The 24,231-nt window shown below is 39.2% G+C and overlaps 1 protein-coding gene and 1 long non-coding RNA gene across 2 annotated transcripts in view; one reads left to right on the plus strand and one right to left on the minus strand.

Annotated features, from left to right (window-relative positions):
- The window catches only part of kcna5.L (potassium channel, voltage gated shaker related subfamily A, member 5 L homeolog), a 59,814-nt gene that overhangs the window by 30,355 nt on the left and 5,228 nt on the right, over positions 1-24,231 (plus strand). The window contains exon 2 of the mRNA XM_018251932.2: positions 20,860-20,979. The gene's annotated coding sequence lies outside the window, so the exon portion shown is untranslated. The remainder of the gene's footprint in view (positions 1-20,859; positions 20,980-24,231) is intronic.
- On the minus strand, positions 3,763-9,910 carry LOC121401115. The gene is made up of 2 exons (XR_005966143.1): positions 9,674-9,910; positions 3,763-3,958 (listed from the first exon to the last, which is right to left on the minus strand). It is a non-coding gene; the product is annotated as an uncharacterized LOC121401115 (long non-coding RNA).

Consider the following 24,231-nt stretch of genomic DNA (forward strand, 5'->3'; position numbering starts at 1 on the left):
CCTCAGTACTATTTTCTTCCTCTCCTCACTCAACCTCTATTCTCCTAGTCTCTTTTCTTTACATACTATAATCTATTCTTACATTTATTAAGCCTTTTTTTCTCATAGAAATAAGGAATGACCATGAAATAGTCCAAATGTTTAGCAGCATGAGGGTCCACTGACACCTGGACCCACCGGGAGTTTTCCTGGTGGGCCAGTCCGACACTGAACACTGGTAGGAAATGGTTGTGTATCACCTGACGAAGGGGTATGCCTCCGAAATGTTGTTTGATCATTTGACACAATAAAAACAAAGGACTCGGTCCCCTTTTATCTGCCTTGTGTGCTGATTCCTCGCTTTTTTTTTTTGGTTCTAATCCACCAACCATAGTCCATAAGATTTCATATGGCATGTTAAAAAAAAAAACGAAATCCATCTCGTAGGCTTTTGACTAATATACCCCCGCAGAGACTCCATCCCCAACTCCATCTGTGACTGCATCCATTAGTGATGTGCTGATACCTAAATGTCAGGCAGGTTTAGGTAAGTGAAGTTGCTGGTACAGGTTCAGATGGGTCACTGGTCTAGCTTTTGGTATTACTAGGACTGTGGCCTCGCAGCTAAATCTTGAGAAAAAGTATATAATTTTTGTTTCACTGCACAAATGATTGTGACACTAGTATCTTAAAATGAGTGCGCCAGTCTCATAAATACATATCTTTCCTGTGATTAAGGTACAGGGAACGGAATCTTTCCTGTGATTAAGATACAGGGAACTAAATTTGCCTTTTATAGTTCCGAGAAGAAACCTATTTAATGTGCCTCTGGTTTCTGTGAAGGAGAATGCCATATGACAAGCTTGTATAGAGACCCAGGCTCGTTGAGCAGAGCATACTGTACATAATCTGAAATGGCACAATTAATGTGTAACGGTAATTATATAAAGGGATATTTCTGCACAGCTGGCCTAAATAGCTCACTGTTGTCTCAATCTTCATTTTTTTCCAAAGAGAATTTTTTTTTTTCCATACAGTTGAGGGGCAGATGGTTTGGACCCTTTTAGGCTTAAAGCATAATTTGATTGAAAGCTGGGGGGGGGTCTTAATCAGATGATAAGATTCTGTATTGGCTTTAAATCTGGGACTCACAACTCCAGAAGCATCGACTGTTTGCCAGTGAGGAATATTTTTTGCTGTGGCTCTGAGTTTTTAATCTTTTATTGGCACAGCATTTAAAGAGAGTGTGTTCTAGTTCCATTAATTGTAGCTTCCAATCAGTAGTTAGCAGTTACATTTGTTGTTCAATTAAGAAATTGAAAGCGAAGCCCTGATTGGTTAATAGGTGCTACAGGCATCTCTGCGTGTACTGCTACTGTATATAACCTTCTTGTAAATATCTGGACTGGATCATTATCATGGAAATAGCTGTTTCCTTCGTCAATAGGCCAGGGACGGAGAGAGGAATTATCTTCATGTATATGATGAAGACAGCGTAACTATAAGTAAGCAGACCCCACAGTTACAGGGAACAGGGAGCCTGGACTGTGGGGTCTGTTTCCTCTATATTCCCTCTGTTAAAAATAAAACCCTCCTCCCCAGCTGCTCTCTTACTGGTGAGGAAGGGGGAAGCAAGTAGGGCGGGAATGGGCAGAGTCAGGGTGGGACATGGGCAGGAGAGAGGCAGGGCAGGAAGCTGCGGGAGGATGGGGATCAAAGATTTTTTTGCAGGGGGGCCCCCCAACGCATTCTATTTACACCACTGCAGGGTTAATTTAAATTCAGGTATATTTTTGTGTTACAGTTTATACCACTAGGAGCTGAACTGCTAAATCATTTTCCTTTTAATAGTTTAAGTTAATATGATTTGCAAATCGTCATAGAAGCTCATTTAAGTCTGCCATGTAACGTGAATCTAAATAAATAAGTAATTAACATTGTATTGGGAGGTTTATATTCTATATACAGGAATGGGATGTTATCTGGAAACTCATTATCCAGAAAGCTTGAAGGCTTGAGAAAGGGCAAGACTAGGCAAGAAACGTTGCCTGTTGGTTACTGACCAATAAACACAAACTTTCACATTTTGCAACTAAGAGGTGCTGCAGTTTTTTCTTTTCTAATTGTATCCAGAATGGAAACCTGTCAATCCCTGTAAGAGCGTGGGAAGTATGAACTTGTTAAGCTCACTGGTATATGTCTGGTAGAAGTAAATCTAGAGCAACCGGACTTGCTAGATTTACGTCTACTAGATATACCACGACCTGGATGAATGAAAACCTTCATAGACAAACTGCTGTATGCCTTACCGACCAATCAGATGTTTGCTTTCATTTTCTGATTTATACTAGATTGATCAATTAAAAAACAGATTTTTTGTTAGGGAAAAAAATCTATGGGTCCAATCTATAATAGCACCGATGTTAATAATTCTCCACTGACAGGACTAACTGCTCTTTGTTCAGTGCTGATTTCTCTCATACGCAAGCAACGCATTTCAACTAAAAATTATATTAACTTAAAAGCATCTAATCATTTATTTCAGTGGCGGATTAACATATTCACAAGTGAAAGAGAGAGATTGTATCGCATATGTAATTCTCAGTCCAAATCAATTTCCTCTGCAGTTTTTGACCCATTTAACTAACCAGTATAAATGAATAAAACAAGCATAAACCTAATCATAAGTTTTTTTAATGGACCTCAATCGTATATGGTTTTTAGAAAGATCAAAATAAATGGTAATTGCTGATTAAAATGAGACTCCAGCATTTGGAAAGTCGTTCTCATCTATGGCAATTAGAGCTGAGTTAACCCTTTTGGAAGAGAAAGGGATTTGGGAGAATGATAGTTCACTAAGGACGTGATTTAAAGGTGATATAACCCTGCAATTGCCAGAATAATGCAACATGTATTATCAAGAGTTAAAGCATGCTAGAAGCTGTAGTCCAACAACATCAGGGATGGATCAGGGATTGCCTTGAAAACTCCCCCCATCACAATCCTGTTCCCGTTATTTAGCCTTTCTGTTCTCCTTTCATGTGGGTCGTTAACTGCTGGCCTTAATTTTTTTTATAGTTTAATTATTTGCCTTCTTTGGACTCCATTCAAAAAACAAATGCTCTGTAACGTCTTCATTGATTACTCAGCAAGTCCAGTTGTTTTTAGATTTACCTATATTAGATATACCATGACCTGGATGAATGAAAATCTTCATAGTCAAAATGCTCTGTAAAGTTACAAATGTATTGTTATAGCTAATTTTTATTACTCATCTTTCTATTCAGGCCTCTCCTATTCATATTCCAACCAATGCATGGTTGCTAGGGTAATTTGGATTCTAGCAACCAGACTGCTGAAATTGCAGAACAGAGAGCTGCTGAATAAAAAGTTAAACAACTCCACAAATAATAAAACATGAAAACCAATTGAAAATTCTCAGAATATCACTCTCTACATCAAATTAAAAGTTAACTCCAATGTTAACAAAATAACCCTTTAAAGGAGAACTACAGATTAAACCAGATAGATATAGATGATTGATATACAGTTGTAGATACATATATTTAGCATAGAATTGGTCTTAAAAAGCAGTAGGAATAGATGAAGCTGCCTGGACCTAAGAGTTTCCTTTGAAAATGTAGCATAATTTAGAATAGCCATGATTTATTCAACATGTATATTCTAATTAATACTGTCACCACGCTTGAAAGCAATTTACCATCTTGCCCATAATATCAAATGTAGCCAAGAGGAGGGCTTGGATGACACTCAGAAACAGCATTAGAAATGAGATTTATTGATCGGAGATGGGGAGATTGATGGGGAGACAGCACAGTATGGCAGCCTTGCTGGTGACAATTCCATGGAGATGTATCATGACATTTTTGTAGAATGTGTGACTTTCCAGCATACTGATGCGACTATATAGCCAGCGATAGCTGTGATCCACAAGCCTTGTTTCCATGGAAATGTTTCCCTGAGGAAAGCAAGAATAATATAGGAAAGAAAATAAACACAAACAAGAGAGCAAATAATAGTTAACTATGAGCACCCAGTGTTGACTTTAAGGATATACTGAATTAATTCTGCATTGATTGTTCTACTGAATATCCAACAGTAACAGCACAGAATTGTGGTTCCAAAGAGACTTGGAGTAGAAGTGAGATTGGATTACGTATGTAACAAAGACTGCTGAGCCCCAAGTACATTGGGAGAGGAATGTGCAATGATTATCACAATGGTCCTATTTTTAATGCTTACCTCTAGTTGTGGAAATTTAAAGTGGGTCTATTGGCAACTTAGCAACAGACTTGGTTCCAGGCTACCCTTTAATATAATAAATACATGTTGGAATGCATGCAACAGTGTTACCCAGAACACCTGGGGGTTGATTTATCAAACGCGGATAATTTTTCGTGTTCGGATTTATCTATTTTCCACACACCGGAACGATTCGTTCCAGTGCAGAAAATAATAGTTGGAATGCTTTCTTACTTGCAAGTGATTTGCATAGCGGAGTCAGTACTGGGACAGATGATTGTGCACAGATGGCTCAATGCCGTCATACATGTTCTGACAAACTGACACAGGTATCAGGTTGAATAAATGCATCTGCTGAAATATGGACATGGGTGTATAATAACTGTTGATGCTGCTTAGCTAGAGGATTGCTATATGTGATTAGGCCCTCTCAGAATAGTGGAGGTAATAGGTCCCCAGTAGTGGTGTGCGGGTCGAGAAATTCTCCATCCGTACACGACCCTAACCCACTCCCTCCCAACCCGTATCTGGCCCGGACCCCCTCTATTTATAGAACAGCGCAAGTCTATACATTTAGGGGCTAGAAGCTGACAGTGCTAGGCCAACGATTTTGTGTAGGAGCTAGTGCCCAATTATTCTGAAAGTTTCTATGAGATTTACAGTTCATACTAGAGACTAGAGATGTGGGAGACGAACCAAAACCCGCGGGTTTACCCGCACGTCGGGCAGGTTTAGGCCGGCTCTCAGATCACTAGTCTCCAGTATGAACTGTAAATCTCATACAAACTTTCAGAATAATTGGGCACTAGTGGTTCCCACTAGAGTCAATAAAGTCTGAGCAGCTACCCCACATTACAGTTTCCTCGGTGGAGCACAAAACTGATCTAATTAGCTCACATTGTCTATCTCACACCCCTGGATTGTGGGTATACCAGGAGCTCTAAATGAAAGCCTACATTCATAGCATCTCTTTCCCCACCTTCCACTAAAGTGTCCAACCTACCTAAAGATTCCACTAAAGAGTCCAAAGAGGACAATGCGAACCTTTCATTTTTATAGATTATGGATATCCATAACAGCCACGAAAATGCATTTTCCACAGGGCATGGGTTATACTTAGAGTAGGAGAAGGCTAATGTCTTCACATCCCCTACATGTCAATTTAGTATTAGATGAATCTACTGTATTTTATAAGGCTGTCCTAATATTTTGGCAGTTAGGGTATATGCCTTCAGTCCCACAGTACAGAAGCTATCTACAAAATAACTTTTAAAGCCTGGAAGCATTTCTGTTGAAGACAAAGAGATGGTAGTTGTCAATGTAGTGCTAGATATGTAATGGAAAAAAGACCTTGCATAGACTATAGTTTTACTATTTTTTTTGCACATATACAATATGTCAGGGGCAGAAAACATATTTATCATGGCTGCATTGGTGCTGGCACAGGTTTGGCGTGGCGTCTAATAAAAATGTTATGTGGTTTGGTGCTGGCACAGGTTTGGGAGGGCAATAAGGAAGGGGAGTAGCTAGCAAACATTTTTATTTGGCTGCACTAGTGCTGGCACAGGTTCAGGGGGGCCTGGTTACATTTTCATGGGCTGGTTGCTGGCATAGGTAGAAGGGACTGAAAATGGGGGATAAATAAATATTTAATGTGGCTGTACTGGCATAGGATCAGGGGTGGCAATCGGAAAGGGGAGCCTAGTTTAATATGTTATGTAGCCGCAATAATGCTGGCACAGTTTCAGTGGACAATAAGGAAAAGGGGGGGGGGTCATTTTATGTGATGGGGTTCTGGCAAAAGTACACAGGGATAATCACATAGGAATGGGGGCACTGGTTTTTTTTTCATTTTAAATCAAGGCAGTACATTGTTCTGAGGCTTAAATAATATGACTGGAGAATGCTTCCTCTGGATCTAGCAGTTAGGCAGGTTCTATAGACATAAAAGGTTGAACTTGATGGATGCGTTTCTTTCTCAACTTGGGTAACTATGTATGTGTGACGTGACTATGGGTGGGGGCTGCTGTTCTGTAGCTGTCTGTTGGGGTTACATGTGCTATTAACGGGGATGAGCAGCGAAGATTTGCTTAGCTCTTATAATAAGCAAAGTGTTCTGTTTTTTTAATGCACAGTGCTGAATATGTTGGCACTAAATACGTGTTGTTTACGATAATCCCCAATTCAATCATTAGGCCATCCTTGTCCTAGGGCCAAGCCTCAGACATCATTCCTTGTTGGTTATAGGATACAATTTATTGCCCTTTAGATGTTTCCTATATTTTATCTACTAAAAAATATGTGTAGCTCTCCAAGGAAATATACACAAAGGGGGATCAGCGCCTGTGGCAACAGAAATCAAGAAACCAACATAGCGTAATACGTTCGCTACAGAGAAAATGGGGGAGGGGGAATGGGCAACCCAGTGTTGTTGTAAGTTCTACTAGGTAAGTGCTCCCCTGGGTAAATTGCCTACTTACAAACTGCTTCTGCAGTAGTGCGCATATAAAGTGTGAAGCTTATGGGGGTGTGGATAAACCTCCTGGTTTATATTCTCTCCTGTGCATTAATCGTTCAAGTGCTTGAAGTATGGATACCTCCACCACTGAGTGAAATGCCTACTTACAAACCACTCCTGCAGTGGTACGCATATAAATGGTTTTCCTCACACTCCTTGTCGCGTCTTGCAGCTCTTTTGCAGACCCTCCAGTGCAAGGATGAGAGCCAGAAATAGTATAATACTGTTTATTCTAAAATACACTTAAAAACAAAAAGAATATGCACTCACATTTTCCTTCATAATAAAATCGCTTTAAATCAGTGTCTTTGTAGTTGCAAAGTCCCAGGAAAGGTCTGTTCGGCCGACTTCAGATCCTTGTTCTCTGGTGTTCAATTTTTATTCTCCTAACGCGTTTCACTGTTAAAACAGCTTCATCAGAGGCATAGATTATTCTAAAATGTTGTTCTCCCTTAAAAACCTATTTCGGTAGCGTCGTTCGTGACTTCCGTTCGTTACTTCCGGTTTATGCGTTCCACCTTTGCGTTCCAGCTGCTTCACTTCCGGTTTTTGCGCAACTTTCGTTTGTTGTTGAAATTGTCACCGAAGTTTCACCGAATTTATATTTGTGTATGGGCATTCTCCTCTTTCTTTATTTAGATTGGATTGTCCATATACTTCTGTAGTGATTCAGACTACTATGTCTGTAAGCAGGTATCTTTTTTTCATTATATAGGGGCATTCGCTCAAAAACAATGTGGGAGTTGTAGTTCCTCTACTTTTTACACATTATATCAATTCCAAAGTGCTAAGTGCAGTATATACAAAGGATCATTACCTTTTCTATAAATTTTTGTTATACATATAAAAATATACATATATATATAAAAAAACATTTTTTTATCATTATACATATAAAAATTAACTCTTGTGAAATTAGTGCATTAATTGTTACGTAATTTTAAAGTGCTAGTGCATTATTTTTTAATATTGAGTATTTTTGTTACTCTGTGATGTGTACATAGACATTTTAGTGTCGTTTGTTGAACTATTGTGTATTCCCACCTAAAATTTTTTCATAATATGAAATAAATATATATTGTTCTCCTGTGTGTTTTTTATAAAAATGCTCTTAAATTTATGTCCATGTTTAACCCTTGTGGAAAAAAGGTTTGCATTTTGTGGATCCACTTACTCTCCTCTTGTAATGTTTTCTTTACCAAATCCCACATCACAGAGTAACAAACTCCCACATTGTTTTTGAGCGAATGCCCCTATATAATGAAAAAAAGATACCTGCTTACAGACATAGTAGTCTGAATCACTACAGAAGTATATGGACAATCCAATCTAAATAAAGAAAGAGGAGAATGCCCATACACAAATATAAATTCGGTGAAACTTCGGTGACAATTTCAACAACAAACGAAAGTTGCGCAAAAAACCGGAAGTGAAGCAGCTGGAACGCAAAGGTGGAACGCATAAACCGGAAGTAACGAACGGAAGTCACGAACGACGCTACCGAAATAGGTTTTTAAGGGAGAACAACATTTTAGAATAATCTATGCCTCTGATGAAGCTGTTTTAACAGTGAAACGCGTTAGGAGAATAAAAATTGAACACCAGAGAACAAGGATCTGAAGTCGGCCGAACAGACCTTTCCTGGGACTTTGCAACTACAAAGACACTGATTTAAAGCGATTTTATTATGAAGGAAAATGTGAGTGCATATTCTTTTTGTTTTTAAGTGTATTTTAGAATAAACAGTATTATACTATTTCTGGCTCTCATCCTTGCACTGGAGGGTCTGCAAAAGAGCTGCAAGACGCGACAAGGAGTGTGAGGAAAACCATTTATATGCGTACCACTGCAGGAGTGGTTTGTAAGTAGGCATTTCACTCAGTGGTGGAGGTATCCATACTTCAAGCACTTGAACGATTAATGCACAGGAGAGAATATAAACCAGGAGGTTTATCCACACCCCCATAAGCTTCACACTTTATATGCGCACTACTGCAGAAGCAGTTTGTAAGTAGGCAATTTACCCAGGGGAGCACTTACCTAGTAGAACTTACAACAACACTGGGTTGCCCATTCCCCCTCCCCCATTTTCTCTGTAGCGAACGTATTACGCTATGTTGGTTTCTTGATTTCTGTTGCCACAGGCGCTGATCCCCCTTTGTGTATATTTCCTTGGAGAGCTACACATATTTTTTGGAGATTTATTTGCAGCTGAGAGACTGTGAGGTGATCGGCAAGAAACATCTAAAGGACTAACATTTTACCTGATTGCAGTTTAAGCAATTAATATATACTATTTTATCTACTATGCTGCCTTGTGGTTCTGGGTATTATATCACATGTTTTGAGGTCCTCCCTGCCCCATGTTTATAATGTGTCTGTCATGAAGCTGAAGCAAAAATACCTTCGCCCATCCATGGTGATGAAAGTTCTTTTTGGGATAATTTAACTCTTGTTATGAGCATGGTATATCATGCATCTCAAAAACAGGAGAGTAATTCTAAACATCTTCTGTGGAGTCCATAAAACAAAAGTATAATCACCAGTAGCATTTCTAACAGGAGACCATTTTTTGTTAAACACAGGAGAATAAATGCCCTCAAATGTCACAATCCAAACAGTATTCTTTTATAGTTTGGAACAGAAGAATAAGTCACCAGAGATAAATCATTTTCGGATGATAATGAAAGGTATACACATTTTCATGGCACAGTTTCCTTTTTTGTAAGGATTTTCTTCTAGTTCTGCAGAGATTTCTCTTTCTTAATATATTTAGGGTTAGATTTATCAACCTGCTATGAAATAAAATGATTGGTAGGGTGCTAAAGTTTAAAACCACTTCTGAATGCTAACACACATTAGCAAAGAGACTGTATGTTGGATTGTGTTTGGTTTTGCTAATATAGAACATACCTTTTTGCCCAAGGGTGTGAACAACAATGCAACAGATTTGCAATCCAGAGACCTGGTGCACTGATCATTTTGGAAATATGTCTTTTTATACAGAGGCACTGTGAAAGATGGACAGGAAAACGTTTTATACTTCATACTGTAAAAAATGCTTACCAGAAACCTTAAAATACTCTGAGACCACAAGTTATATACCTTGATGGGCAGCACCAACACCTCAGGCCCCTTAAATGAATCTGATATGAGTGTAACAGAAAAGGATGGGTGGTCCAGACAAATTATTTACTCTCAGGCCTCCTGGAAGCAAGTTAAAGGAACAGTAACACCAAAAAATGTAAGTGTTTTAAAGTAATGCAAATATAATGTATTGTTGTGCTGCACAGGTAAAACTGGTGAGTTTGATTCAGAAACACAACTATAGTTTATATAAACAAGATTCTGTGTAGTCATGGGGGCAGCCATTCAAAGCTGAAAAAGCCACAGCAGATAACAGATACGCTCTGTAGTATACAATGGGATTCTACAGAACTTATCTGTTATCTTATCCTGTGCTTGAATGGCTGTCCCCATAGCTACAGCAACTTGTTTGTATAAACTACAATAGCTTTTTAAAAGCAAACACACCATGGAGGCAACAATACATTATATTGTCATTCCTTTTAAAACACTTTAATTTTTTGATGTTGCTGTTCCTTTAAATCTTGGATTTATCCATCCAAGTCAATTCTTATCTTGACTACAAGGACTACACCAAAAGGCATAGCCAGGCTGACCTGCCAATTATTGGCTAGATGTCATAGCTTATTGAGACTGTGGGTTCTCTAAATGCTGTATTTAGGCTTGAATTGTCTGCGTTAAAGATTTGGGGAGAGTAACCATGCTGTTATATGAAGTTTTTTCTTTTGACGAATGGGGAGTAAGGCAAATTCATTTTGTTTGCCATTGGTATACATACCGGTACTCATCAAAGATACTTTGTGGCATCTATTGACAGTTACTGTAATGTATCATCTAATTATAACTTTAATAGCTTCTATTATTGATTGTGTGTATTGATTTCTTTGCACTGTCATGAATCTTTCATTTATATGTAGATCTCGTGATTGTTATTAGCAGCATTTATTATCCTTGTGAAGAGCTTCCTCTTTTACTGCTTAGCTGCTGTTGGTGGCGAGCACATGACTTTCCCTAGTGTACATATCTGTAATTTTTCAATGAGCTGCAAGTCGTGCTTTACTGATATTGTTTAGAATAGAGCCCTCAAGTCTATTTGAACAAACATTTCTGCTTGATAATCACCTGTGAAGATCATCATGCAGCAATTGATGTTTACATCAATGGGAAGAAATCTGAAAGGGGTTACATGTACTTTGACTTCTTTTATTTATAGTGACATAAATAAAAATTCGGCTGGCTCCAATCTCTCTTAATGACTACTTAATAATGATCAATGGCACCAAGCTATAGTTGTGCTTAAAACGTGCAGTGCCGGAAAAACTACTGGATTAAAGGTCACCAAGTAGGAAAATTGACCTGGGTGTGCAAACCCCAGGTCCGACACTTGAAAGATGACCACTTAAACCTTTAGGAATATGAAAGTCAGCGGAACTTGCACTCACCGCATCTGCTGAATGGCCCGGGTGCCGTGCCCCGAACCCGTAGCTTAGGCAATATAATTCATCACAAATAATAGTACACGCACTCCTGCAGCCAAGTCGGTTGAGGTAAAAACTCAAAGCTTTATTCCATCATGTTAAAAGATACACATCCTGACACGTTTTGTATCAAAATATATGTAATCATAGGCACTAGTGTGAAAGAAGCGTTACAGCGTATAATGCAGATTTAAATGTTTAATATGTCAGTTACTTTTATAATTAAATTGTAACAATTTTGTAACATTTTGTAAACTTTAAATTTTATTATAACTGATATGCATTTATTTTTTAAATCTTCCTCGTTCATTTGACATTTAGAGGCGATAAAGACACATATTTTGTAGTGGTAGCTTTCCTAATTGTTAAGGGTTAATGTTTTTAGTTTTGAATCCAGAGAAAGACCTTATGTAAGGTTAACCTGGACCTAATTTCCTTCAATTAAGTTTAAATACTGTAGCTGTAACGGTTCTTTCACACTAGTACCTATGATTACGTATCTTTTGATATCCAGCAGGCTAGTCCAGCAGGCTGGCCGTGCAAGAACTGTCATTGGGAATTTTCAACCAACCGATCAAACCAGGTTTGGAGGTATAATATCAGTTAGACTCAGTGTCGGACTGGGACACCAGGGGCCCACCAATTAATCTTAGACCAGGGTCCCACCAATTAATCGTAGACTAGGGGCCCATTCTTCCTCTCCTCACCCAACCTCTATTCTCCTAGTCTCTTTTCTTTATCTACTATACTCTATTTTTCCAACTATTTAGCCTTTTTGTTCTCATAAATATGAGGAATGGCCATGAAATAGGCCAAATGTTTAGCAGCACGAGGGCCCACTGACACCTGGGCCCACTGGCCTTTTCCTGGTATCCCGGTGGGCCAGTTAGACACTGGTTAGGCTTTAGGTCAATCAAAAGAGGCAGTGCTAATGTTCTAGAGCAGGGGTTTTAAAACTGTGGGGCTAGAGGAATGATGCGGGGGTGTGTGTGTGACAGCCTCAAGGCTTTTTAGGGTGGGATTTCACTAGTGACGGGCAAATAAATTAGGCAGGCAAGAATTTACGTGTTTCGGCGCCAGGCAATACAACTGCGAAACTGCAACAGAAATTCGCTGAAAATCTACTGCAAAAAAAAATTGTCAGAATAGTCACGCGCAAAAAATTGGTTGCGGGCATAAAATAGGAGCGCATCAAAATGATTCGGACGCCCATTGACTTTGATGCATTTGCACAAAATAGTAGCGCGTATAAAAAGGACGCTTGTCAAAGTTATTTTGAGACCCATTGACTTCAATGCGTTTTGCAAATCTTTCACTGTTTCGCGAATATTTCGGTAAATTGCTAATTTTCCGGCAAGTGAATGGCCCAGATTCGCCCACCTCTAGATTTCACCATAATCTCTTGTGTTTTTTTTAGATACCACCCAGCTAGGTCAGTTGGGATGAGATCTGAGAGTTGAATGCTTATTTTCTCCACTAGATATTCTTGAAATTATTGATTTATGGCTGGTACAGCAATGGTCTTCTATTTCTGTAACCTTGTCATGACCTAAGGGGGACCCTGAGCTTATATTGGATCTCCAATGGACATTTAGACCATTGTTCTAGAATATTCTAGTATCACGATCACATATTGAGGAACAAGTATCCATAAAGTCTGAATAACAGTATATACCCATTTCATCTACATTTTGTATAGACAGTAACAGTTTTAAATGCAAAGCCAACTTTATTTGTAATTATGTTGTCATTTTAATGAGTGTTTTACTTTTTCTTTTTACAAAACCACTGCATATAAAATTCCTGTGGGGACAATTTTGGTTTTATTCAGAGTGAGATAATTATTTATGCTGGCACAGCGTTCTGCATGTAGGTTTTTATTCTTATTCTCTACATGATGCAAGAGGTACAACCTGATTTTGGATTCTACTAAGATAGATTTTAGGAGGCAGTTAGATTTGCAGCTGACTCTTTTACATTTTAGTAAGTGGATGTACCTGTTACTTTGGGGTTTTAATGTCTCAATTAAATTCATAGCATTGTCAATCTATCAGAGAGAACTGCTGTCAATCTATCAGAGAGAACTGGAGGCAAAAATAGCCTTCTGTTTATCGGAAGTAGTACCCTGCCTTTATTATCTTAAGAATAAAACTGTATACACTCCATAATATTCTTGCATGACATATCTCTGCTCATTAAAGTTGGTTACCCAAGCATAATTGCAAATATAAAAGCATAGCTATAGCCCTGCCTTCTACCTCTGTCATCTTGCTATCTCATAAACATTTTAACTTTCCATCAGTAAAACATTAAGCAACTTCTATAGAGAACTAGGGGGTGCAGTGGGACAGCATTATGGTTGTGTTTAGATCCCCTTTAACAGTATATGCTCATGATATAACCAAATCAAAATAGAGAGAGATATGATAGATAGAAAGAGAGAGAGAGATAAAGAAAGAGATAATAGCTAGATACAGGTATGGGATCCATTATCCAGAAAGCTTCAAATTACGGAAAGGCAGACTCCCATAGACCCCATTATAATCAAATAAACCATGTTTTTAAAAAATTATTTCCTTCCTTCCTCTCGCTGTAATAATAAAACAGTAGCTTGTACTTGATCCCAACTAACATATAATTCATTATTATTGAAAGCAAAACCAGCCTATTGGGTTTATTAATGTTTACAAGGTTTTCTAGTAGACTTAAGCGATGAAGGTCCAAATTACGGGAAGATCCGTTATCTGGAAAAACCCAGGTCCTGAGCATTCTGGATAACTGATCCAATACATGTACTACAACCACCATTATACATAGTAGCAATCAAAACTGGACAGCCCTTGGCTTGCCACCTGCCCGTTATTCCTCCCCTCCCTCAACTGTTTTGAATTCTCTGACCTCCCCTCATCCGCCTTTCCCGCACCTCGATCATCAAAGACCCGCACATTCCCTGCCCCATGAAGTTAGCAATCTGTCCATCCCCACCCCAATTGACCACATCTTCTCCCAACCAGTCCATCAGAATGGTGCAACCCTAGACAGTCCTGAGTACTTTTGCCTGACTACTGTTCACCACAACTAAACTCCTGGGGAAAAAAGGTGCACTCACTAGTTCTATAACCAGTGTCTCATTTTGTAGGTGTGGGTATTAAGTTTTATTAAGGGTGCAATGTAATAAAAGTCACATAATTTGTATCAGGTCTAGTACCAATAATAACCATAAGCTGGTTATCTGAATGCATATGTCTGATTGTTTGCTATAAACTACTAGACAACTAGAGCAAACACTTTCAATTAAGTGCTTAGCTCTTCCAAATCTCCAGATCCAGGAGCCCTTTGTAACTGACAGGAGCAACAAGAAATAAGAACGGGAAAGTGCAACTTACGGGAAGATGAGGTTATGTACATACATTTGGCAGGTCCAGGCAACTATGCACATCAGCAGTACTGCTTCTGAACTCTTGTTGTTCGATCAGTTGCTCTGTGTACAGTTTAAATCAATTGAATTTGAAGTAGATCCAACTGTTCTCTGATAAGTAAAGCTGTAATTACTTTTTCATTGAGCTCTGCCTCTTGTGTGCTGATGGCATGTACACTTATTTATCACATCAGTGTTTATATTGAATGGAAATAAAGGTTAAAAGAAGTCTCAGATGGCCCAGTTAACGTGAAAGCTTTGAAGGGGAAGTTTATAATAAAATTACCTGTAAGCATAATGTAGCATAATGTAGTCAGTTTTATTCTAATACATTAAAAATGTGAAATGACTGTGAAAGATAAGCAATACAAAATAAGAAGAACAATAACAAATACAAAATGAAAACTGAAGACCAATAAAAAATTGTCGAGAATAGATTACTGCTAAACCACATATTCTTATTTTGGGTCCCAATAACCCCTTTTTAATAATGTGAAATGTATGCTACAATCTAAAATATTGATAGTTCTAAAGCAGTTTTGGGGTTTCAAAACCGATATATTAAACCCTTTTTTTTTTTTTCTTAAATGTAGGCTTTGTTTGTTTGTGAGGAAGATGTACAGATATATATATTTTTTTTTGTTTAGAAGCATTTTATTAACTATGTGATTAACTCTGGGAACAGAATTTTGCAGAGCGGTGGCAAGTAGTTGATGCACAATTGCTCACTCACCCCCTGCCACTCGGAAATCCCATCTAGCCACCAAACTCCTGTCCCCAGGGGTGTTTCAGCAGCCATGATGGCACCCCCTCTTTCCTGTCTTAAGCTTACTCTATGCTAACCTGTCCTGTGCTTACCTCTTTTGGGTCGGGGGGGGGGGGGTGCCAGCACTGTTGCAGAGAGGGCAATTTTTCTGTCTGCACTAGAAAGGCCAAATTTCCATTAGGTGGAATGACCTTGCCTGATTACCCCCCCCCCCACCTGGCTTGCACATCCATTGCTCCCTCTCTACTGCCAGTCTCTGCATGTCTATCCTATCCAGGTGCACAAAGGCTCTTGCCTTTACTGTCTACCCCTTACAGAGCTGCTACCTTTACTGACAGCACAAGCTGGACAAAAGAGGTGGACTGGTGTTGTTGGGGACAGAGCCATGACATTAAGGGCAGCCAGCAGGGCTGGGACTAGGGGTAGGCAGAGTAGGCACATGCCTAGGGCACAAAGCTGGGGGGCGCTAGGCACGTACCTTCTCTGCCTCCTACACCCAGTCCGGGGTCTGGCTGGCATCTATTTGCGCATTGGCATTGCGAGTCCATTCTCAAGTCCAACTGTGCATGTGCGCGTGCCAGGTTGCCTGGGTGGCCAGTAACATCACAACCCGCATGGCTGAACAGAATTTTCTGTTTTTCATACCTTAAAACCGACTAGGAGGTTTTAAACCAAACAGCCCATTGAAATACAGGCTGTCCCATTCAAAACTGGGCAGGTGACAATCCTATAGTTACTCCTTTATTATGTTTTCATTGCAGCATAAGGACCCATTTCTGAAGGTGCAAGTGCAATAAGGGCCACAATTTTGCAGCAATAATGACTTATTTCTGCACCTGTACTCTGCAAATGGAGCAGAGCACCTCGCTGTTAGGCACATGGGAGTTATTTATTTAGGGCCATTGCACTCCCCGCAATCCTAGCTTGTAAATTTTAAAATGAAGTGCCAGTGAATGTGACCACTGCCTGCTGCTCCTGTATACAGAGCTGCCGAGGAAATCACAACTAGATATACATGTCAAGTAACAGCGATCCAATATGGGAGCATATTTCTCTGGACCTAGGTGCAAATTTCACTGGGTCACAGTGCAAAATTTAGCATCTCATAGGGTGCAACTGAATAGGATACTGGGTAATCTAGGCCTATATTAGTCTTGCATTCGCTTGCTATACACTGTTGCCATCTCTTCTTTTTAAGAAGACGAGATGCCAAGCAAATGTAATAATAGCAGCCCCATCACCCTGTAAAACTGAGCAGTGCTTCCAAACATATAGAGATATATATATGTATCGTATATAATAAAATAAATGTGTTTGTTTCCATTTGTTGTTGTCGCCATGGAGATTTCTTTGTGCAGGTTTAAGGGTTGCTACGCAAAGACAGTGTTTACATAGGAATCACATGTTTTTTCAGTGTGCGAGAACAAAAAAGAAAAGGACTCGGCTCAGCTGAATGAAGGATTCCCAAATATTATCTGTCATCAAAAAGATCTTAGGCCAGAAGTGCAAGTCATAAAGCTTTCTCTTGGTTGGATGGAAGCCAGAGGCTCAGTGTGAAGTGTTCTTGCTGATGTGGTGGGTCTTACTGTAGATATATCAGCTTTGTGTGGGTATATTTTGGTGTTGCTCAGCTAAGAATTCTGCTCGATCTTACTCAGCTGAGGAATAAAAATTGTCCCTTATGTTTGTTTTGGCTTTTCCAAGCAATGAGGAGGTCTCTAAAGGTGTAGGAAAGGCTGTATTTATTTGGGGGTGACAAAAGTTAGGCACCCTCAAGTGATTGTATATACTTACCTAAAACCCCCGGTCCGGGGGTTCTTCAAGCGAGCACCACAGATTGTTCGGCTTCTGGCTTCTTCTTTCTTCGAGCAGTAGCGCGAAAGGCTGAACTTTAACAGAGAAGTCAACCATTTTATTCTACTGCGCATGCGCCTGCCCCGGGAAATTTGAACAAAGAGGAAGAAGGAAGCCCTGTCGTGCTTGCTGGAAGAACCCCAGTACTGCTTCAGTTCTCTGCTGATAGGAGCACTGGCCCGGGGTTTCAGGTAAGTCAATACAATCACTTGGGGGTGCCTACCTTTTGGCACCCCAAGTAAATAGGCCTTTTCTTCTCCTTTAAAGAGGAAACTATACCCACTGAACATTACAGTTCAGTATCAAAATATATCTCATAACACAGGTCATTTGTAAAAAAAATATATGAAAAATATATTTTTTCTTATATCATGTGCCATTGGATAATCCCATAATGAGACTCGAAGTCTGCCCATCTGGCTGTTTTGAGGCACTGAGCTCATACACAAAGGGAACGCACACAACTAGGTTATATCAGCTACCGAATGAACAGAGCGATGTCTTTACTCTCATACTACTTCCTGTTACAGAACCTTTATTATTTATCAGTCAGTAACACAGAGAACCAGACAAAATGGTGGCACAAAGTAACAGATGTAAAAGGGCAACACATATTGATATGTATATGCCAATTTATAAGGATATACATTGTAAATGATCTGTTGGTTAGATATTTTTATTCAGGAGTTCTCTTTTGCTCATACATTTGTTCCCATTATGTCTTCATAATAGCCTGGAGTATGCTGGGGGCTGTATGTGTTAAAATGTTTTTTACAATGTAAGATGTTTATCCTTCCTTGGTATAATTAAAGGGAAACTACTGACTATATGATAATTAAACTAAACTGTAGTGGGTATTTAAAAATCTGTTTTAAATAGTCTTTATTTTTTTTTCTACTCCACCGAATATTTATGTTGTGTTATATTTTTTTTTTTGTTTGTTGTGAGTTGCTGAAAAAATGGCTGGGCTGTTGACAATAGGAAAACATGTTGGGTTGAGGAAAAACAATTTACACTGTGCTGCAAATGCTGCTAGTTACCCAGTTTTAGAGTGTCTCATAAAACTGTCTGGTTCTCACATGACAAACTGTTACAGCAACCTATTTTAACATTCAGGATTAATGGCTAGGAAAACAAGAGTTCGTTCTCTGTCCATATATAGAAAATGTTTTTGGGTGTATATGGGTTATTGAATGACCTGGGGTTTTCCTGATAAGGGATAATTTGGATCTCCATACCATAAGTCTACTAGAAAATCTTTTAAACAGCTGGTTTTGCTTCCAATAAGTATTAATTATAACTTAGTTTGGATCAATGCCCCTGTCCCAAAGATAAAATTGTCTGAGGCTAATGTATAAATATAGTGTAATGTGTATAGATGCTGCATATTTGGCCCTTTGGCATCTTTTGTTGACCAGTTATTAATCTTGTGCTCATGTTTCTTTTTAACCAATGGCAGAACTTATTTACAAGAAAGTGGGGGGGGGGAGCAGATCCTGCTTTGAGCCACATGAGAAAGGTGCAGATCAATGGGGAGAATTTATAATAAAACTATAATCTTGCACCAGAGTTGTAACCAATAGCAAGTAATTAGCACTATATGGCAAAAAGTATGTTGACAACAGTTGCAACTGGCCAATTAGTCGCACCAATATACAATACAGATTGTTTAAATAACGTAAGCAAGACTAATGAAAGCGAAATACTGGATGGTTGCTGTTAGTAATGTGCGGGTCTAGAAAAGCTCAACTGCACCCGGACCTGCCATCACCGGCTTCCTTCTTCTTTTTATAAACTTGCTCTGACCTGTCCCGCTGATGACATCAGAAAAGGGGCAGGCAGACACATACCTATAAAACCAGAAGTCGGCAGTCTAAGGTTGCAGGTGAGGAGAGCAGCGGAAAATCTAAACAAGCCCCACAAATGGCACAGCGAGGTCGACCCAAACCCACCCAATACGTGGGTATAGGCCCAGCCCGCACATCACTACGCATTACTATTTCAGTATTAGTGAATTCCTGCCCAAATCAGAAAAGAGTTATATATAGGGAATGCCTGTGCACCACACTCTGGGGACACCTAGTAGCTAGAGGGCAGTGTATTGGCAGTACATGGCATTGGCCTACCACCTGAAACTTCTGCTTCACCAATCCCCACCCGACATGCTGCGTAACTGGGTGGCACTTAAACTTCCCTTTACCCATATAACGTTATAACGTTGTTGTTCACAGGTACATTCAGATTAATTAGTGAGCAGGCCCACAAGATGGTTACTGGGAGCAGAAGAATATCTTGTATCCTAGCACTGATTATGAAGTGAAACAATGTCTCGCTTTGACATAAAATGGGGCTTAGTTGAGCCTAGATAAAGCAAATACAGTTAAACCAGTAATTAAATCAATCTACCATAGCCTTCTGAATGCCGAGGTCATAATTATATTCCAGAATGTGTTGCTTCACCTTTTATGACTAATTGGCAAATCCGATTAAGGGTGGCAGAGCTGTGAGTGCTCTCCCTATCTGTTGCCAAGAGGGACTTTCTGACTTGGCAACAGTTGCCGCAACATCTCATTTAAGTTTTTTATGTTGTGCTGCACATTATAAGGAGCTAGGGCTGTTTTCACAGAAAAATTCTGTGCTGGCGACAGATGTCTGATTATCCCTTTCCAACAGCAACTGCAAATTAGTGCAGCGAAAGACATGTTGTTGAATCCAGTACAAGGAAATACATGTATATATTATTTTGAAAAAAATGGGAATAGACCTGTAAAATCGGGTCTAGTATAGATTGAAGATCAAGGATAAAAACCTCTTTCAATAATTGTTCTATTTTATCAATAATAATAATCAGGCCCGGATTTGTGGTGAAGCCCGGGCCTAGGGTGGCAAAGTATTAGGGGCCGCATGCCGCTCTGGCCACTTTCTCGGGAGCACTGGGGACGAGCAGTGCTCCTGGTCCTCCTCTGTGCTCCTCGCTCGGGGGAGGTAGTGTGGGCAAGCGCTAGGATTGCACAGCCTAGGGGCGCCCACCCGTGACGGCCCTGATAATGATATAAACCCTGCTTTTATCTTACATATTTTCCCAAAGAAGAACTGTAAAGAGTATTTTTTTTACATAGAACATTTCATGTTAATTATACTATTCCAGGGTGCAGCACACAGTCTCCCATATTCTTGGCATGAGTGTCTTCTGAGTCAGTGGGGTACCATTTTGCCATGACTTCAACCCTGTAGGTTGTATTGGTTCTCATTGACCACAAGGACTTGAGATGACCAAAATAATTCAGCAGACTTCAAATAAACATAGGCATTTTCAGAGTTTTTGGTGAAATTTAAGCCAAAAATTGCTCCACATTTGAAACATGGGGTGGAAAAGGCACTGCAGAACTCATAAAAGGACATGATACTTTCCAGAACAGTGTAGCAAACTAAAACTTAGCATGGGGAAAATGTTTGCTTCTCTCTTACATTGATCTTTCTCTATTTGCTTATATAGGATAGCCAGAGGAGAGTGGTGAAGCAACAGATGTAACCTTAAGAGATGAACTTCATGCTTCTTTAACAGGACCTTTGAATCTAGTGCCACCCCTTGCATGACTCTGGATCACTCAAACAGGTAAGCAGGAGTGGGTATCTCCACTGAGAATATTACAAGAATAAAAAGCAAAATTATTGGGTAGACAGGAGGACCTCAATCATGTCTTGGCTCACTGGATATTATATTTGTGGCTGGACAAACTGACACTGGAGCTATGACTCTCAGCCCATTATCTAAGTCCTGTAATATTGGAATATATATGGAGCACAATGGATAATGTACTCCTTATGGTATTGGGCACAACGCTGTATGCTGTTATTCAGGAAAACACTGAATATCACTCATGTATTATAAGGGATAATATATCCCTACTGTAAATTATAAGGATATTTGAAGTCACTGAGGAGTTCTGTGACCATATAAAGGCATAAGGCTGCATGCTGAGTTATACAGGGATCTCTGAGTATCACTCATACACTTATAAGGGTTAATTGATGACCAAATGTAAAATATAAGGATATAAGAAATCACTGAGGAGTTCTGTGAACATATAAAGGCCCAAGGCTGCAGGCTGAGTTATAAGGGAACTATGTGTATCACTCAGGGGCGTTTCTGCCATTAGGCAAGATGAGCCTCAGGCGGCGTTACAAGCTGGAATGTGCCTGGTATCACTAATGTATTATAAGGTATAATGCACCCCTAATGTAAATTATAAAGATATTACAACTCACTGAGGGGTTCTGTGACCATATAAAGGCACAAGGCTGCAGGTTGAGTTATATGGGGAACTACCTCGAAAATAACTATGTAATATTAGCTTCAGCATACTGGAATAAAACACTTTCTAAATACAATCAATTAAAAATTCTGTACTGTTTCTGAAGTTTATCTTCACTATCCCACTCTCAGCATCTGTTTATTCTCATTCTGTCTTCAGTCAGGAGTTGGGTGTCATATGAATGATCCAATATATCTTATAGGGGGCTCCTTTTGCCTAGAAGATGTATTAGAGATCACTCTATTAAAATCACCAGAAATCCTGTCTCTCTTCATGCACATTTTTTGCAAAAGGCAGTTATTTTGTTAGATTTTGATTGTACTAGAATCGGTTATTTGAGTGAGCTCTAATACATCTGCTAGGAAAGGGAGCCTCCCTATGAGATATATTGGATCATTCATCTGACACCCAACTCCTGCATGCGAGCAGAATGAAGAGAAACAGATGCTGAGAGAGGGATAGTGAAGATAAACTTGATTAATTCAGAAACAATGCCGAATTTATAATTGATTTAGAAAGTTTCTTATTTCAGTATACGGAAGCTTGTATAAAATTTTCATTTTCATAATAGTTGCCCTTTAAGTATCACTAAAGTATTATAAGGGATAATTGATTCCCCTACTGTAAATTAAATAGTGAATAATATACCCCCTATTGTAAAATATAAGGATATTATAAGTCACAGAGGAGTTCCATGACCATATAAAAGCACGAGGCTGAAGGCAGAGTCATGGAACTCCGAGGTTACTTCTAATATCCTCATTTTTCAACAACAAGGGGTACTTTATTTATTATAATACACAAGTTTTAGTGAGTCATGTGCCAAAAATGACATCACTACTCACCGTTTATAAGGGTATAATTTAAGATATTCATGGCTTTTGTGTATTATAAGGATATTAGAAATCACTGAGGAGTTATGTGACCAAATAAAGGTACAAGGCTGCAGGAGTTATACAGGTCAGGGAACTCTGAGTATCACTCTTGTATTAAATATTCTATAACCAAATATAAAAAACTAAAGAGTGACTCAAGGTGTTTGATGCCTTATTATCAAAGTATTTCAGTGTTCCCTCATGTGGGATTGAGGCTTGATAAATAACATAGAAACCTGAAAGCATTTAATCAGTAAGGTTTCTTATGGCTTTATAATTGATGCACTGACAGTCAACTGCATAATTGATACAGATACAGAGAGCTCTACTTTTTTTTTTTTTTTTTACAATGATCAGATATTTATATTGTAGTGTCAAATGTCAAACATCTATTCATCCCAGCTTGCCTCCTCCAATATTCATGAGATACCTAGCATCTCTACAAAACCGCTTGTTTCTAGGAACTTCAGCCTCCAATACACACAATACAGGAATCATTTGTTTGGTTCATACCTGATAGATAGATCGCTCACTAAATTCTAATAACATTTTGGATTAAGGCTAGGCAAACTATAGACATTTCGCACACTTTTGAATTTGTCGAATTTCGAATTCATGTAAGTTTTTTTTAAACTCCCCGAAACTCCCAAACATGTGAAATTCGACTAGTCAAAACTTATTAATAAAATCGAATTTGTTAAACTCGAACTAATTTAAAAAACCCGAAAACTGGATTGGAATTCAATTCGAATTTAAACATCTAGAATGTCAGGAAAGCTACAAACATCACCAAATTGATCCCAGGACCTCTTCCATTGACTTATACAGTAATTTGCCAGGTTTTAGGTGGTGAATAGTCAAATTCGAGTTCTTAAAGGGCCATAGTATGATAAATCTTGAAATTCGAATTAAAACTCTAATCGAGCTTGGATACCTTATATACCCGAGTATAACCCGAGTTTTTCAGCATCCAAAATGTGCTGAAAAAGTCTACCTCGGCTTATACTCGGGTCAGCGGTACCCGAACCGAGTAGCTGAGTTTGCAGTCACTTTTAATCATTCCTATACCAACAGTTCACTTGGGGAGAGACTGCAATATCCCACAATGCCCTCTGTTGGTTATATGAAAGATTAAAGGACCAGTAACATCAAAAAAAAATATTTAAAAATTCGTTAGAGCACAACGAAAAATAAACATCAAGACAAATGAAATTTTTAAATAGCAAAGCTTTTATTAAGAAATAACTTACAGAATGTCCACTTCCTTTCCTTTTCAGAAACGGCGAATAGGCGACCATCCAGTGTGTAGTGATTGATTTCTCCTGCCTGGCTATTCACTGACAGACGTCGGCTTCCCTTCCACTGGCCTGACTGTGTAGTCTCCCGACGCACACTTGCTTCCTTATACTGCCTCGCAGCTTTTCACTGTGCTTCCCTCCACCGCTCACCTCCCTCTCAGCATGCACAATCCAGTCTCGGCATTCCTCTGCATTCCAATAGCGCACATATCCTACACATGGAAGACACAGACCGGCTTATGCCGTTTGTGTCTCAATTGCACTCTGTTCAGCTTTTCACTGTGCAGGGGGAATGTATTTCATATGTATTTCTGCCTGTAGCAAAGTAATGGCAAAGCAAAAAGCACAATGTGCATGCCTGGGTTTGGGGGAGGCGAGC

The sequence above is a fragment of the Xenopus laevis genome, chromosome 3L (genome assembly GCF_017654675.1).
Source record: "Xenopus laevis strain J_2021 chromosome 3L, Xenopus_laevis_v10.1, whole genome shotgun sequence".
Lineage (NCBI taxonomy): Eukaryota > Metazoa > Chordata > Amphibia > Anura > Pipidae > Xenopus > Xenopus laevis.